The sequence below is a fragment of the Martes martes genome, assembly GCF_963455335.1.
Source record: "Martes martes genome assembly, chromosome: 10".
NCBI classification, from domain to species: Eukaryota; Metazoa; Chordata; class Mammalia; order Carnivora; family Mustelidae; genus Martes; species Martes martes.
Window position 1 is genome coordinate 5,852,803 of NC_137898.1, and position 18,729 is coordinate 5,871,531.

Sequence of the window (18,729 nt, forward strand, 5' to 3'; positions counted from 1 at the left end):
ACCGCCACTGCCGGGGGGAGGGGGAAAAGAAGGGTTGGTGAAGGGGGAACGCGAGCGGGGAGCGTCGGCGGCGGAGAGGCCTAGTCGGTGAGATGGCCTCTGGCCGGGGTGGGGCCGGGATCGGCGGGCCCGAGGAAAAACTTTGTTCGGTCGGAAGTCAGAGCTCCTCCCATTCTGGCAACGTAGGGCAAACCTGGAGGGGGCAGCGGGCCTGTCCACGAGAGGGTCGGGCCTGGCGGAAGAAACCGGGACAGCCGCCTTCAGTCAGCAAACTGCCGCCTCCGGACTGTGCTGGGCTGTCCGAGGGGCCCGAGAGGCATCTGCCCCAGAGAACCCTCGTGCTGTTAATTCATTCTTTGGAAACACGTTCCCTGATGTTGCTGAGGTCCTGGCGGAAGATGGAGACTGAAAAATCGGACTTTCGTCTCTGCCTTTATGGAATTTCCACAAGAGGAATAATGAGATGTATCTCTCTTGCGTGCGTTGAAAATTTTTCCACAATGAAAAGTTTAATGAAACAATATTAGGTCAGAACAGTCCCTGAGGGAACAAAAGGTGAGCCTTAAAACAAAATAAAAAATTCAAAACCAACAGGTGTATGTAAATAAAAGTATTTTGCATGGCTGAAGACATCAGAAACATAAACACATGCGACAAACTCAGGACGATATTTACCTGCAACTTACGCATTCTCCTGATTCTATTGAGCACCTACCAAATGGGCAGTATCAAGGGTACAGCTGTGAACAAAAAGTGACAAAAATCCTGACCTTGGAAAATACACTATGGTGGACAGAAACATAATAAACAACGAAGTAAAACATGTAGACCATTAGAACATAATACCATGAGATGGTATTAGGGGCGCCTGGGTGGCTTCTTCGGTGGGGGGACCCACTCTTGATTGCAGCTCAGGTCTTGATCCCCGGGTTTTGAGTTCTAGCCCCACACTGAGCTCTGTGCTGAGTGTGGAGCCTACTTAAAAAAAGAAGTGAGGCACCTGGGTGGCTCAGTGGCTTAAAGCCTCTGCCTTCGGCTTAGGTCGTGATCTCAGGGTGCTAGGATCAAGCCCTGCGAGGGGCTCTCTGCTCAGCGGGGAGCCTACCTCCCCTTCTCTCTCTGCCTACGTGTGATCTCTGTCAAGTAAATAAATCAAATCTTAAAAAGAAAAAGTAAAAAAAAAATGGTAGTGCTAAAGATTTGAAATGACAGAGCAAGCCTTTTTAAGGAGAATCATTCCAGCCAGAAAGTAACAAGTCAGTAAGTCTTGGGGCAAGAGTGTGTCTGCCTGTCCCAGGAACAGCCATGTGCCAGCATGGCTGGAGACTGTAACAGAGAAAATGATAGAGTATGAAGTTTAAGGGAAGGTTGTAGCACCACAGGGGCCATTGAAATGACTGGTTTCACTTCTTTTTTTAAGTGTTTATTTTATGCAACATTTCCATACCTCACCAGGTTTGTATCACAAGTGCACTCCTTAATTCCCATCCCCTGTTTAACCAATCCCTCACCCACCTCCCCTCTGGTAACCACCAGTTTGTTCTCTATAGTGAAGCGTTTGTTTCTTGGGGGCCTGGGTAGCTCAGTCAATTAAGCGTCCAACTCGATTTCAGCCCAGGTCATGATCTCAGGGTTGTGAGGTGGAGCTCCACATCAGGCTCCACACTGGGCGCGGAGCCTGCTTAAGATTCTACCCCTCCCGGGGCACCTGGGTGCCTCAGTGGGTTAAAGCCTCTGCCTTCGGCTCAGGTCATGATCCCATGGTCCCGGGATCCAGGCCCACATCAGGCTCTCCGCTGGGCAGGGAGCCTGCTTCCCTTCTTCTCTCTGCCTCTCTCTGCCTACTTGTGATCTTTCTCTCTGTCAAATAAATAAATAAAGTCTTTAAAAAAAAAAAAAAAGACTCTACCCCTCCCCACCCCTCTCTCTCTTTCTCCCTCTAAAAAAAACAAGTCTAATTCTTGGTTTGTGTCTTTTTTCCCTTTGTTCCTTTGTTGTTGTTGTTTTTTAAGATTTTATTTTTTATTTGACAGAGATCACAATTAGCCAGAGAGGCAGGTAGAGAGAGAAGAAGGGAAGCAGGCTCCCCGCTGAGCAGAGAGCCCAATGCGGGGCTCCATCCCAGGACCCTGGGATCATGACCTGAGCCGAAGGCAGAGGCTTTAACCCACTAAGCCACCCAGGCACCGCTCTCCCTTTGTTTCTAAAATTCAACACATGAGGGGCGCCTGGGTGGCTCAGTGGGTTAAGCCTCTGCCTTGGGCTCAGGTCATGATCTCAGGGTCCTGGGATCGAGCCCCACATCGGGCTCTCTGCTCAGGAGGGAGCCTGCTTCCCTTCCTCTCTCTCTGCCTGCCTCTCTGCTTACTTGTGATCTCTCTCTGTCAAATAAATACATTAAAAAAAAAATCTTTAAAATTCAACACATGAGTGAAATCATATGGTATTTGTCTTCCTCTGAGCAGCTTATTTTGCTTAGCATTATACTCTCTAGATCCACCTATGTTGTTGTAAATGGCAAGATTTCATTCTCAATAACATTCCATTATATATACATTATATTATATATACTGATAAATAATATATATTAACATGCTATTATATATAAATTCTATAATAGCAAAGTGCCAGTATGGCTAGATGGGTAGATAGACAGAGAGATAGATCTTATGTATCTCTCAGCTTCTTTAACCCTCATCAATCGATAGACACTTGGGCTGCTTCCTTATTTTGGTTGTTGTAAATAATGCTGCTATAAACATAAGTGTGCATGTATCCCTTTGAAATAGTGTTTTGTATCCCTTGGGTATACAGTAGTGCAACTGCTGGATCACAGGTCAGTTGTGTTTTTAACTTTTTGAGCAAACTCCATACTGTTTTCCATAGTGGCTGCACCACTGTGCATTCCCACTAACAGTGCAAGCGGGTTCTTTCTCCACATTCTTGCCAATACCTGTTGTTTCTTGTATTGATGGTTTTAGCCATTCTGACAGGTGTGATATCTCATAGTGGTTCTGATTTGCATTTCCCTGATGATCAGTGATGATGAGTATCTTTCCACGTGTCTGTTGGCCGTCTGCATGTCATCTTTGGAGAAATGTCTGTTCATGTCTCCTGCCCACTTTTTAATTAGGTGTTTTTTGGGTGTTGAGTTGTAGAAGTTCTTTATAGATTTTGGATACTAACTCTTTATCAGATATGTCATTTGCAAATATCTTCTCCCATTCCATAAGTTGCCTTGTAGTTTTGTTGATTGTTCCCTTTGTTGCGCAGAAGCTTTTTATTTTGATGTAGTCCCAATAGTTTATTTTTGCTTTCGTATCCCTTAGCTCAGGAGACCTATCTAGTGAAAAGTTGCTGTGGCTGATGTCAGAGGAGTTACTACCTGTGGTCTCTTCTAGGAGTTTTATGGCTTCTGGTCTCACATTGCGGTCTTTAATGCATTTTGCATTTATTTTTATTTTTATTTATTTTTTTTTAAAGATTTTATTTATTTATTTGACAGATCACAAGCAGGCAGAGAGGCAGGCAGAGAGAGAGGGAAGCAGGCTCCCCGCTGAGCAGAGAGCCCGATGCGGGGCTTGATCCCAGGACCCTGAGACCATGACCTGAGCCGAAGGCAAAGGCCTTAACCCACTGAGCCACCCAGGCACCCCTGCATTTATTTTTATATATGGTATAAGAAAGTGGTCCAGTATCCCCAATACCATTTCCTGAAGAGACTTTTCCCCATTGGGTATTCTTTCTTGCTTTGTCAAAGATTAGTTCACTATATAGTTGTGAGTTTATTTCTGGATTTTCTATTCTTGGATTGCAAGAGTGGTCGACTATTCACAAATCAATTTGATACATCACATCAATAGGAGAAGAGATAAGAATCGTATGATCATTTCAATAGACACAGAAAAGGTATTTGACAAAGTACAACATCTGTTCATGATAAAAAAAAACCCTGGCTTTTACTACTAAGTGAGGCTGGAAGTCTGTGGAGGGCAAAGAGCAGGGAAGTTTATCTGATACGGCTTATCTCCCATAGTTTTACAAATATCTTTTTTGGCTGCTATTGAAATGAGCAAAAACCAATGGAAAACAGTTGTTTTGCAGTGCCTGGGTGGCTCAGTCATTAGGTGTCTGCCTTCAGCTCAGGTCATGATCCTGGGGTCCTGGGATCAAGCCCCGCATTAGGCTCCCTGCTCAGCGGGAAGCCTGCTTCTCCCTCTCCCACTCCCCCTGCTTGTGTTCCCTCTCTCACTGTCTCTCTCTCTGTCAAATTAAATACATAAAATCTTTAAAAAGAAAAGAAAAAACAGTTGTTTGTTCAGAACATTACTGCTAGAATCCAGGAGAAAGATGACAGTGAGGGGGTGCCTGGGTGGCTCAGTGGGTTAAGCCTCTGCCTTCGGCTCAGGTCAGATCTCAGGGTCCTGGGATCAAGCCCCGCATCGGGCTCTCTGCTTGGCGGGGGGCCTGCTTCCTCCTCTCTCTCTCTCTGCCTTCCTCTCTGCCTACTTGCACAGTAGAGCTAACACAGTATGCAACTGGATGTGAGTTGTGAGAGAAAGAAGAGTCAAAGATGACAGTGAGCAACTTGGAAGCCTGGAATTGTCATTTACTGAGATGGGGGATGTTGTGGGAGAAGCAGATTTTCTGTGAAAGACCAGAAATTCAGTTTGGGTCATGGTTAAGTGTGAGGTGCCTCTAAGTCACCCAAGTGGAGATGCAATGGACAATTAGATATGTGTGCGGAGTTCAAGGTGGAGATCTGAGCTGCATTTATAAATTTGGGAATCTAAAGAGTTAATATCTAAACTGTACAAAGAACTCCTACAAATTGATAAGAAAAAAAAAAGATGAGATAAGTGGGCCAAGGATACAAACTGGCCATGTTATTGGAAAGGAAGTACAAATGGCTAATAAACAAGAAACTTCATTGGTAGCCAAGAAAATGCACTTTCCTAAGAAAATGAGAACATTTTTCACCCTTGAATTTGAAAAAAAAAAGAAAAAAAAAGATTTATATCTATTGCTGGTAAGGGTGTGAGAAAAGTACACTCATATTGTTGACGATAGTGTAAACTCTATGTCCTTCTTGGGAACTATTCTGGCAATTTTGAAACTTTCAATGTGGTGATTCTTTAATATTTTATTGATTTATTTATTAGAGAGAGTGTGAGAGCAAGAGAGATCACAGAGGGAGAGGGAGAAGCAGACTCACCACTGAGCAGGGAACCCGGATGCGGGGCCCGATCCCGGGTTCCTGGGATCATGACTGGAGCTGAAGGCAGACACTTAATGGCTAAGCCTTCCAGGCACCACAATGTGGTGATTCTTTAACATAGTAATCCAACTTTGGAAATCTAGTCTACAAAAAAGCTCTTCAATAAGAATATTGGTATGAATTTCTTTATTTTAGCATTGTTTGTAGTAACAAGCAATGGAAGCAACCTGAATGTCTATAAATAAGGCAATAAGGTATTGCCTAAGATAGAATATTATGGGGGCGCCTGGCTGGCTCAGTCAGTAGCACATGCAACTCTAGATCTTAGGGTTGTGAGTTTGAGCCCCATGTCGGGTATAGAGATTACTTAAAAATAAAATCTTAGGGGTGCCTGGGTGGCTTAGTGGGTTAAAGCCTCTGCCTTCAGCTCAGGTCACGATCCCAGGGTCCTGGGATTGAGCCCCACATCGGGCTCTCTGCTCAGCGGGGAGCCTGCTTCCCCTCTCTCTCTGCCTGCCTCTCTGCCTACTTGTGATCTCTGTCTGTCAAATAAATAAATAAATAAAATCTTTAAAAAATAAAATCTTAAAAATAATAATAATAAAAACAAAACCTTAAAAAGAGATGGAATATCGTGTTGCTTCTAAAAGCAGTTCAGAATTTGTTGATATGGAAGGATGACCATAATTTAAGAGGGAAAAGTACACTGTAATTGTATAATGTTACATCTTTCTAAACTACAGGGGGGAAAACTCCTCCCTATAGGTGCATCTGTTTTTTCAGCAGAGAAATAATATTGGTTATGGATGAAATGGGTTCTTTTTTTTTTTTTACACTTTTCCATATCATTAGACTTATTTTTTTTTAAAGATTTTATTTATTTGTTTGACAGAGACCACAAGCAGGCAGGGAGACAGGCAGAGAGAAAGGAGGAAGCAGGCTCCCCGCTGAGCAGAGATCCTGACGCGGGGCTCGATCCCAGGACCTTGGGATCATGATAGGAGCCGAAGGCAGAGGCTTTAACCCACTGAGCCACCCAGGCGCCCCCATTAGACTTATTTTTTTAAGATTTTATTTATTTATTTGACAGAGTGAGAGAGCACAAGCAGTCAGAGCAGCAGAGGGAGAGGGAGAAGCAGGCTCCCCGCTGAGCAGAGAGCCTGATGTGGGGCTCGATCCCAGGACCCTGGGATCATGACCTGAGCCAAAGGTGGCTTCTTAACCGACTGAGCCACCCAGGCGCCTCATATCATTAGACTTTTAACAGTGAGCACCTAATTCTTTTACAATTAAAAAAGTATCATTTTGATACCACTCTGGTATCTTTGCAAATCCTAACTGCTGACAGTATTCCCAGACAGCATCAGCGGGCCCCTGTCCACCCCAGCAAGCAAGCACAGCCATTTTAAGGGTATTGTGGGGCAGTTCTATCTGTGTTCCTATAATGCTGGTAGGGTGTAGAGTCAGAACACTGTGAAACAGAAATATAATGTAAAACCCATCTGTGCTTTTAATTTTTCTGGTATCCACTTTTTTTTTTACATTTTATTTATTTATTTGTCAGAGAGAGAGAGGGAGAGAGAGCGAGCACAGGTAGAGGCAGAGGGAGAAGCAGGCTCCCTGACAAGCAAGGAGCCCGATGTGGGACTCGATCCTAGGACGCTGGGAGCATGACCTGAGCCGAAGGCAGCTGCTTAACCAACTGAGCCACCAGGCATCCCTCTGGTATCCACTTTCAACAGAAAAATAAAAAAGTAAAATTAATTTAACAATATATTTTAACCTAATCTAAAAAACTATCATCATGTAATCAATATATAAAAATTATTAATATTTTATATTCTTTTCCTTATACTAAGTCTTTGAAATTCATTGTATATTGTACATTAAGGGCACTTACATCTCAGTTTGGATTAAATACATTTCAAGAATTGAGTAGCCATGGGGCACCTGGGTGGCTCAGTGGGTTAAGCATCTGCCTTTGGCTCAGGTCATGATCTCAGGGTCCTGGGATCGAGCCCCACATCAGGCTCTCTGCTCAGCGGGGAGCCTGCTTCTCCTTCTCTCTCTGCCTGCTTCTCTGCCTACTTGTGATCTCTCTGTCAAATAAATAAATAAAATCTTAAAAAAAAAAAAAGAATTGAGTAGCCACATGTGGCCAGTGGCTGCTGTATTAGCTACTGCAGGTTTAGCCTTCCTCCCGAAATGGGCTTCAGATCCTGGAGAGACATCCTTTGGAAAAGCAGAACTTCAATGTTGGTGATGTATCTGACTTTCCAAAATAGCCCACCATCAAGGTGGTGGTATTACTGGGGCTAATTCGATGTTCTTTCCATTATGCCAGGTCAGAGTTAGATCATCATTCAAATCACAATCTGCCAGTTGTGAAAACTTGAGCAAGATTCTTCACATCTATGAGGATCACCTCTTTCACTTGCAAAATAACTGGCTTTCCTACAAGGAGTTTTGGGTTTTGTTTTCTTTCTTTCGTTCGTTCTTTTTTTGTTTATTCACCCATTCATTCATTCATTCAGTAGGCTCCACACCCATTGTGGAGTCCATCCTGGGACTTGAACTCACTACCCTGAGATTAAGACCTGAACTGAGATCAAGAGTCAGATGCTTAACTGACTGAGCCACTCAGGTGCCCCTTGTTTTCTCTTTAAACAACTTTTCTGTGTGTGCGTGCAGTAAAAATGTACATGACATCAAATCAACTATTACAACTTTTTCTTAAAAGATTTTATTTATTTATTTGACAGAGAGAGAAAGCAAGCATAAGCAGAGAGAGCAGCAGAGGGAGATGGAGAAGCAGACTCCCCACTGAGCAGGGAGCCCGATGTGGGGCTCGATCCCAGGTCCCTGGGATCACGACCTGAGCCGAAGGCAGAGGCTTTAACCCACTGAGCCACCGCCCCTGGATTTTATTTTTTAACTAAAATATAATTTACATACAGCAACAATCTCTCCTCTTCTGTATTGAGTCCTTTGAGTTTTGACAACCATGTAGTCACAGAATCACCACCACAGTTGAGATAAAGACAGGTCCATCACCCTGAAGTTTTCTTCTGCTGTTCCTTTGCAGTCAACCCCCCCTCAAGCCCCAGGCCCTGGGAAACAATGAGCTATTATCTTGCATTATAGTTCTGTCTTTTCTACAATGTCATAAAAATGGATTCATAGAGTGCATCGCTTTTGGAGTCTAGCTTCTTTCACTTACATAAGGCATCTGATATTCATCAAGGTCCTTGCCTGTATCAGTAGTTAGTTCCTTTTTATCAATGATCAGCATTGTCTGGATGTGCCAGTTTGTTTTTCCACTCTCAAGTTGAAGGACATCTGAATTGCTTCCAGTTTTTGGAGCTTATGACTCAAGCGGGCATACAGGTATTTGTGCAAACAAAAGTTTTCATTTCTCTTGGTAAATACCTATGAACCACAAGGTCATTCTGAGCATTGAACAAGTGTTTGGCACCCTGTAAGGCACATAGTAAGCTCGATAAATGAAGCAATTAGAAGAGTCTGCCACAGGATTCTATGAACCCTATGAAAGAAAAAGAACCTGTAGTATCCCGACTAGAATTTTATTAAGCACCTACTATCTGCCAGGTGTTCTGGTGTTTCTGGAACAACATTCAGTTAGAATCATGAAGTCCTGTGTGTTTAAAGACAAAAATAAAAATTGCTTCCCTTTGTTTTCCCCATACTTCAAGCCCACAATTAGATCTATTTCTCTGGTAACGATGCTAGACTTGCCCCAATGCTTCACCTCTCCGACCATGTCGTAAGCCCAGTGACATACCTAGCCCATCACTGCTGTCCCAAGTGGCTTTAACTGTAATAAAAAGGAGAGCTAAAAAGATATTTCTGGGGGCGCCTGGGTGGCTCAGATGGTTAGGCGTCTGACTTTGGCTCAGGTCATGATCCCAGAGTCCTGGTATCAAGCCCTACATCAGGCTCCTTGCTGGCTCACCAGGGAGCCTGCTTCTCCCTCTCTCTCTGTGTCTCCCCCTACTTGTGTGCTCTCTCTGCCTCTCTCTCTCAAATGAATAAATAAAATCTTTTTAAAAAAATAAAAAGACATTTCTAGGGGCGCCTGGGTGGCTCAGCGGGTTAAAGCCTCTGCCTTCAGCTCAGGTCATGATCCCAGGGTCCTGGGATCGAGCCCCGCATCGGGCTCCCTGCTTGGCGGGGAGCCTGCTTCCCCACCCCCCTCTCTGCCTGCCTCTCTGCCTACTTGTGATCTCTGTCTATCAAATAAATAAAAATTTTTTAAAAAAGACATTTCTAGTAAGATAATACATATCATGTAACAAAATATGTCTTCCGGTCAGCTACAAATGTAGACTGGTACAGAGCTATTGCATTAGCAACTCAGGTGGAAGTAGGGACCCTACCACCGGCAAAACCACTCTACAAAATGGTGAACAACTCTTAGTAATATTCTAAACCAAAGAACAAGATACATCAGTGTATATTAAAACTGCACCAAAAATACTGTGTTTATAAATATAATAATACACTAAATACGTTGGGTTCTAATTATAAACATGTTTTTCACCTACAAGGATATCTGGTAGGACATTTGCAAGTTGGGCAGGTAATGGGACCGTTAGTTTTTCATTGTGTCAGACTATCCTGCATACTGCAGGTTGGCAAGGATCCCTAGCTTTCCCCCACCAAATGCCAGGAAACCACCCCCCCCCCCACACACACACACACTCAGCATTGTCACAACCAGAGAAATCTCCCTCACAAACTCTCAAAAGTCTCAAAAGTGTGACGTTTGGGTAAAAATTCATTTCTGTAATAAAGCAATCTGCTAGGAAAAGTCCTTATCTCTTTATAGTGAATAGAAGGAAATGTTAGAAATTCTGTCCTCTAATGGCGGGAAGAGAGCCCAAATTCACTTATGACCTTGGCCTCAATTAATTATATTAATAACCCAAAAGTTCTTTGGTTTGATAGGTCATGGTAATAGGTCAAAGGTGTCAGGTCCTAATCCCTGGCATCTGGAAACGTTACCTTATTTGGAAAAGGGGTCTTTGCAGATGAAGTTAAGGATCTTGAGATGGGCAGATTATCCTGGGTTATTCGAATAGGCCCTAAATAAAGCACATGCATCCTTATAAGAGGGAAGCAGAGGGAGAATTGGCACAGAGAAGTAAAGGAGAAGGTGTTGAGAAGACAGAACTGAGAGATCTGGGCCTTGAAAATTGGGGTGGGATGGCCACAAACCAAGGAACGCCAGCCATCACCATAAATTGGAGGACGCAAGGAATGCATATTTTCCTAGAGCCTCTGGAGAGACTGTGGCCCAACTGACACCCTGATTTCAGCCCAGTGTTAGGAATTTTGAACTTCTAACCTTGAGAGCTATGAGAGGATGAAGTTCTGTTACCTTAAGCCACCCAATTTGTGGTCGTTGGTTACAGTAGCCATAGGAAGCTAATAGTCATAAGTTACATTTTCTTAACAACATGGATGAAGGCATTTTCACAGCATGAACTTACACGAGGTTCCATAGATGTTCCTCCCCCATAAAGGGCAAGAGCTTTTCCCTTTTCACCTCCTTCCTTCCTGCTATCCACCTTGACCTTGCCATGTGTTAGCATTCGAGGAAGGGAGGCTTGGCCATGCAACCGAAGAGGAGAGGGGCGCTAAGAGAAACCACAGTTCAGGGTGATGTAGTGTCCTGACACCATGAGCCACTGGACCCACTCTGAAACCTCTAGTCTGCTTATCTTATGAGATAACTACAACATCTTTATTGCCCTGGCCATTACTATCAGAACTCTCACTACTTGCAGAGTTCATCCTAGTATAGAATTCAGCAGACAACATCAAGATTGCAAATAAGAAATAGCAATACAGTCTTGTTGCCTAAAAATATGAAAGTAAATCGCAGGAGAAATGGCCAAGGGTGTTAGTTACCTCTAGGAACTGGATTTCGGAAGAGATGAGACAGAGGTTTTCATCATAAACCTAGTAATACTATTTGACTTTTTACTTCTATGCATATGTTACTTAGATAAAAATAAAACTAAAAGTTAGGGGCTCCTGGATGGCTCAGTCAGTCAGGTGTCTGCCTTCAGCTCAGGTGGTGATCCCAGGGTGCTGGGATCAAGCCCCATATCAGCCCTGCTCAGCGGCAAGCCAGCTTCTCCCTCTCCCTCTGCTGCTCCCCCTACTTGTGCTCTCTCGATCTGTCAAATAAATAAATAAAATATGAAAGAAAAAAAAAGATGACTAAAAGTTAGGGGTGCCTGGATGCCTCAGTTGGTTGAGCAGCTGACTCTTGATTTCAGCTCAGGTCAGGTCATGATCTCAAGGTTGTGAGATCGAGGCCTGTGTTGGCTCTGCAGTGGGCATGGAGCCTGCTTAAGATTCTCTCTCTCTCTCTCTCTCCCTCCCTCTGCCTCTCCCTGCTTCTCTCTCTCTCTCTCTCTAAAAAAGCAATTAATAAATAAAATTTAAAGTACCTTAATGAAGGGATGCCTGGATAGCTCAGTCATTTAAGCATCTGACTTTGACTCAGGTCATGATCTCAGGGTCCTGGGACTGAGCCCTGCAATGGGCTCCCCTTCAGCAGGGAGTCTCCTTGTCCCTCTTCCCCTCCCTGCCAAGGCACCCCTCCAACTCGTGCTTGCTGTCTCTCTCTCTCTCAAATACAATCTTAAAAAAAAAAAATTACCTTTACTGAAAATAGAAGAAAAGGATGCAATGGGTATTTGAAAAAAACTTTGAAAATTTTTTTTTTTTTTTTGAGAGAGAGAGAGTGTGTGTGTGCACGCACGTGCACGAGCGCTGGAGAGGAGAGGCAGAGGGAGAAGAGAATCTTGAGCAGTCTGCACACCCAGCGTGGAGCCCGACGGGGGTGAGGGGTGTTCAATTTCACAACCCTGAGATCATGACCCGAGCTGAAATCAAGGGTCGGACGCTTAACTGATTGAGCCACCCAGGTGCCTCGAGTTTAATTTTTAAAGTACTAAGTTTGTTGGGGCACCTGGGTGGCTCAGTGGGTTGAGCCTCTGCCTTCAGCTCAGGTCATGATCCCGGAGTCCTGGGATCCAGCCCCGCATCGCATCGGGCTCTCTGCTCAGCAGGGAGCCTGCTTTCCCCTCTCTCTCTGCCTGCCTCTCTGCCTCCTTGTGATCTCTCTCTCTTTCAAATAAATAAATAAAATCTTTTTTAAAAAAGTACTAATTTTGTTGTCAAATAAGATTGGACAGCATGTACATTTTGCTGACGTAAAAAGCACAGAAACAAAGTGATCGGAAGGACGGGGGAAAGATCTTATTTCACGTTACATTTACACAGATTTTACCTCCTCTGCAGCTAAGCAGCAGCAGCAGGCTTCCTGAGACGGTGCAGGTTCTTCCTGAATTCCTTAATGAATGAGTGACTGAACGAGTGAGTGAAGACAAAATAATAACACCGAACACTGAATACGAAACTTGCCTGGTGCTGTTCTTTGCACGGGCAATCTTATTTGATTATCACAGCAGGCCCATGAGATTGGTCTATTGTAATCCCCATTTCATAGAGAAGACTGAGAGGCATTCCGCAAGGTCACATAGCTAGAAAGCGGTAGACCTGGGATCTGGATGGACCCAAAGCCCGACTCATCGCTATTACATTTTCCTGGGTATATGCATGAGTAAGAATGATTATGAAACATGGCCATACATAGAACATAAATGCAGTGTTGAAAACACGAGCAAGGAATTCACTCATTATGTAAAGATGCTGCTTTGTGGTAAATACATTTTCAGACAGAAAAAGATCTGTCCTTAGAAGGTCTTTACGATTATGGGGGAAGAGGAAGAGGGGGGAGGGAAAGAAGAAAAGCCAACCTCTAATAGATTATTTGGGTTTAATTTGATCAAATCAAGAAGAAATCTACAAGTGTGGGAGTGTGGGGATAGGGAGGCAATTTACACGATTTTTATTGCTTAAATCAGGTAATAAAATTAAGAGATTATGGAAACATACCTTATAGGCTTAATCTGAATTTAGGGACCATAGTTTGTAAAGCCAATGCCATCTGTAGGGTTTGGCCTTGGAGTTCCGTTACCACAGCAACGATTTAAAGCAGACAGACCCAGCAAGTACACTTATTGCAGAGGAAGAACTGCCCTTGACACCTGCGGCCCCAGAGGTCAGTAGCTCCTGTCCTGGGGACTGTAGCCCAACTTCTTTTCAGCTGAAAAAGTGTCCTTTTAGTGGGTAATCTATCTTGATACTGGGAAGATGTAGAATTAAAACCAAACGTACTGAAGTAAATGAAATACATACTGGTAATAATTTTAAGCTCACAAGTAGATTTTTGTCATATTTGGGGAAACCTGAATATATTTGGCATTTAAAGTATGTGTCATGCTAAAGAAATGCTGACCTATTAGAGAATCTGACAGATCAGTCTTGGTTTTCTAACTTAAAAGGAATACTCAAGAAACTGATTTTATGAGCCAATCACGGAAGAACAAATATTGTATGATTCCTCTTACGTGAGGTCCCTAGAGTAGTAAAATTCATGGAGACAGACAGTAGATTGCCAGAGTGCTTGCCAGGTGCTGGGGGACAGGGAATGGAAAGTTGGTGTTTAACGGGGACAGAGTTTCCGATTAGGAAGATGAGCAAGTTCTGGAGATGAATGATGGTGTTGGTTGCACAACACTGTGAATGTAGGTAAGCCACAAAAAGGTACACTTAAATATGGTTAAAATAGGGGCATCTGGGTGGCTTCATTGGTTAAGTGTCCTACTCTTGATTTTGGTTCAGGTCATGATCTCAGGGCTGTGAGATCAAACCCTGCTGTGGGCTCCATGTTGGGCGTGAAGACTGCTTAAGATTCTCCTCTCTCTGGGACCTCTGGGTGGCTCAGCTGGTTAAGCATTGGCCTTCCGCTCAGGTCATGATCCCAGCCTTCTGGGATGGAGTCCCGCATCAGGCTCCTTGCACAGTGGGGAGCCTGCTTCTCCCTCTGCCTGCTGATCCCTCTGCTTGTGCTCCTTCTCTCAATAATTAGTTAACTAATTAATTTTAAAAAAGATTCTCCTCTCTCTCCCCATCCTCTCCCCCCACCACCGTTTGCCCCCACCACCGTTTGCTCAGGGGCGCTCTCTCTCTCTCTCTCTCAAGGGAAAAAAAAAAAAAAAAGGTAGAGTGTCTGGGTGGCTCAGTCAGTTAAGCACCTGCCTTTGGCTCAGGTCATGATCCCGGGGTCCTGGATTCTAGCCCCACGTCAGGCTCCCTTGCTCAGTGGGGAGTCTGCTTCTCCCTCTGCCATGCCCCCTGCTTGTGCACTCACTCTCTTTCTCTCCCCCCATTCCTTCTCTCAAACCAATAAAATCTTTAAAAAAAAGGTTAAAATAATCAATTTTCTGTTATTTTTATTTCAACAAAATAAAAAAATGAGTTTTAAAATTTTATTTTTACTTAACTTTTATTTTTTTAAGATTTTATTTATTTATTTGACAGAGAGAAATCACAAGCAGGCAGAGAGGCAGGGAGAGAGGAGGGGAAGCAGGCTCCCCGCCAAGCAGAGAGCCCGACGCAGGGCTTGATCCCAGGACCCTGAGATCATGACCTGAGCCGAAGACAGAGGTTCAACCCACTGAGCCACCCAGGCGCCCCTTTATTTACTTAGCTTTTAAACAGGATTTTTATTTTATTTAATTTTAGATCTTATTTATGAGAGAGAGAGAGAAAGAGAGAGGGCATGCACAAGCAGGGGAACGACAGGCAGACGGAGAAGCAGACTCCCCACTGAGCAGGGCGCCCGACGTGTGGCTGGATTCCATGACCCTGGGATCACAACCCAGGACAAAGGCCGACGCTTAACTGACTGAACCACCCAGGTGCCCCGGGATAATGTTCTTATTTTACCAGATTTGAAAATAGAAAAGTAAGTTTTGAAATTCAAACTTAAAGGCTTAAGGAAAACAAAGCTTTACATGTGTTACTTTAATAAAACTGAATCCTAACTGTGCTGGCTTCTTGGTGGCTATTATAAGACATCACCACAATCCACATGACTTAAAGCAACAATTCATTTTCTCACAGTTCTGGAGGCCCGAAATTCAAAATTCTTAGCAGCGACTGAAGTCACGTTGTCAGCGGGGCCGTTCACTCCCTGGCTCCCGCAGCCGGCTTCCAAGAGCTGCTGGCACTCCTGGGTCTGCGGCTGCCGCAGACCTAACTTCAAGGTCAGCATCCTTCCGTTTTTCCCTCTGTTGTCCTCCCATCACCTTCTCTGTGTCAAAACTCAGTCTCTTTCTTGTGAGGATCCATGTGCTTGCATTCAGGGCCCATCTAGATAATCCAGGATAATCGCCTCATCCCCCCAATCTTTAACTTAATCACATCTGCAAAGACTCAGATAAGGTTACATTTATAGCTTCTAGGGATTAGGACCTGGTAACTTCAGTGGCCATTATTAGCTGAATCACAATAGTTTGTTTTTTTTTTTTCCCCAAGTCGTCACTAACAGTCTTTTCAGTGCACCAGTACCACCAGCGTGCATCATAAACACAGACGGCTCTTTCCTACTGAAACTGTTCATGGTATTAGCAGGCAACGAGGCCATGGGAACCCTGGGTGCACTCCTTTGCTTTAAAGCTGTGTCCTCTCTTATGGTTATTCCCTCACTTTGGTTTTTAGATATAATCTCTTTGTCTCTGGCTAAGACAAAGCAAGTCCTCCTTGGAAGTAGGTATCATATATGTATTTAAATTTGAAGAGAGGTCTTTGGGGGCTGGAGGACGGTCCCGGACCCTGCTCCTACATGAAGATAGGGAACGGCAGGTAAACACGCAGCTCTGGGAGGGTGCCAGGCCCTGAGCTAACCATTTTTTAAAAGATGAGACTAGTAGTTCTCAAACTTTAGTGTGCTTCAGAATCACTTAGAAGGCTCTTAAAACAAATTTCCAGGCTTCACCCACAGAGTTTCTGATTCAATGAGTCTGGAGGGAAGCCCAGGAATTTGCCTTCAAACCTTTCCAAGTGATGCTCACGCTGCTGGTCCCGGGACAAGCCCCTCCACCCCCACCCCGAGAGCCACTGGAGAAGACAAGAGGAACAGGAAGAGGGATTTTCGGGAGCCAGAGTTGCAGCTGCCTTCAGAAACAGCCCCACTGCTTCCAGGGGCCCCCACTGGCAGCCAGGAGTCCCCAAAAGAGGCTCTGCCACTGCTCTGGAAAGGGGCTACAGTTGGGCCCCTCTGCCAGGGTTCAGCTGGGGAGAAGGTCTCCTACGCGAAAATAGGAGGTTCCTTAAATGTTCACAGCTCTACAAATCCAGTGTGGAATCCCAAGCAGCACTGAGAATGGAACGCCAGAAGGGGCAAAACCCAGAGTGAAGAGGGAAGGGAGAGACAAGAGGTCCCTAAGACATGGACATGAGCATGGCAGGGGCGGGCGGGGGGGGGGGGCTGGGGACCACTGAAAAAGCACCTGGGGCGGAGGAAAAGTAATAAATGGAGACAGAGAGAACCGGGGACAAAAGAAGGTGTCTGGGTTCCCTGAAACGCAGTGTAAAACCTCTGGAGTTACACACAATTTTGGGGTGGCTCACAGATGAACAACTTTTATTTTAATTTTTATTTTAGTATTTATTTTTAATAGTTTAATATTATTTTAGTAGCTATGTATGTATGTTCTTTCTCTAGCAAATTTCTGTTTATGACAAATGAATCCTACTTCCCATACCTTACAATGAGAACCAATAGTGGTTAAGAGTATAGGCCTAGAGCTAGCCCACATGGGTCTGATCTGAGACGCGGCTGTGTTACTAGCTGTGTGACTTTGGGCAAGTTACATAACCACCCTGTGCTTCAGTTTGCTCATCTGTAACGCGGAATAGCAACAGAAGCTACCGTGTAGTCGTCACCTTGAGGATTACATGAGATACTGCATGGAGTGTTTAGAAAACACTTAATAATCACTAATAGGCGTTAGCCAAAATGATTAAAATTTCATTTTTAATTAAGTTTAAAAGTGGCTAAAAAATTTTCTTAAGTATTTGGTAAATGATAGTACAAATGGGCTTGTGGACATGGTAGAGACTGAGACACAACACAAACATGACTGAATTTGGCAAAGATTTTCAAACTGTGCTCCCAGGAGCCCCAGGACTTTTTGGAACTTTAGCCAAATTTCCACATTTGCTTCCCGGTTGGGCCTTTAAGAACCGTGTTTGAACGGTGTTCTGTGGTTTAAAACCAAAGTTTAAAAACTACACGGTTAGGGGTGCCTGGGTGGCTCAGTCAGTTTAGAGGCTGCCTTCGGCTCAGGTCATGATCCTGGGGTCCTGGGATCCAGCCCCACATTGGCCTCCCTGCCCAGCAGGGAATCTGCTTCTCCCTCGGCCCCTCCCCCCATCATGCTCTCTTAAAAAAAAAAAAAAAACTTAAAAAAAATAAAATAATAAAAACTACACAGTTAAAGGGCACCTGGCTCTGTCAAGAGAGCATGTGACTCTTGACCTCAGGGCTGTAAGTTCAAACCCCACCTTGGGTGGAGAGATTACTTAAAAATAAAACCTTGGGGCACCTGGTGGGCTCAGTTGGTTAAGCGTCTGCCTTCGGCCCTGGTCACGATCTTGGTCCTGGGATCGAGCCCCGCATCGGGCTCTCTGCTCAGCTGGGAGCCTGCTTCTTCTTCTCCCTCTACCCTTCCCCGTCCACCGCGTGTGCTTGCTCGCTCGCTCTCTCTCAAATAAATAAATCTTAAAAAAATAAAATGAAATCTTAAAAAAAAAAAAGGCAACGCAGTTAAAGAGTTCATTTTTTTTTAAAGATTTTTATTTATTTATTTGACAGATCACAAGTAGGCAGTGAGGCAGGCAGGGGGGTGGGGGGAAGCAGGCTCCCCGCTGAGCAGAGAGCCCGATGCGGGGCTCAATCCCAGGACCCCAAGACCATGACCTGAGCTGAAGGCAGAGGCTGTAACCCACTGAGCCACCCAGGAACCCCAATGGTTAAGAGTTTAAAAGAGAGAAAAGCTAATGGGGATGTTGATTCTTTAAAAGTGGGAACAGAGTTGTAGGGTTTGGTAAGAGGTTTGGCCATAAGAGGGTGAACCCCAGCTGTCGTTCCAGAAGGAAGGTGAGAGGAGGTCAGGGGCTGGCTGTGGGCAGGGTCCATGAGGAGCTCCTGCAATGATCTGGGGCAGGGGAGGACAGCCTGGGTCCCACACTTTGAAGGGGTTTGGTCCCCAGGAATCAGGGGAGCTGGAAAGCAACCAGCACAGGTTTGGCAAGAGAGAGCAGGTTCCAAAGGCTAGGGATGGGCGCAGAGCCGGCAGCCTTGAGGGAGAAAGAGGAAAGGCCTGGGGAATGGGAGCAGAGTCAGGTGCAAGGTCAGCAAGGTCAGCGAGCTGGAAAATCACCTGCCTGGTTCCAAGCAGATGTGGCAAGGGGCAAAGTTTGTATTTTGACAGCCCACTGTGTTATAAAAGCAGTTTTGTCATGGATGAGCAAGCTTGACAAAGTCCAGCGGGGGGTTAGGA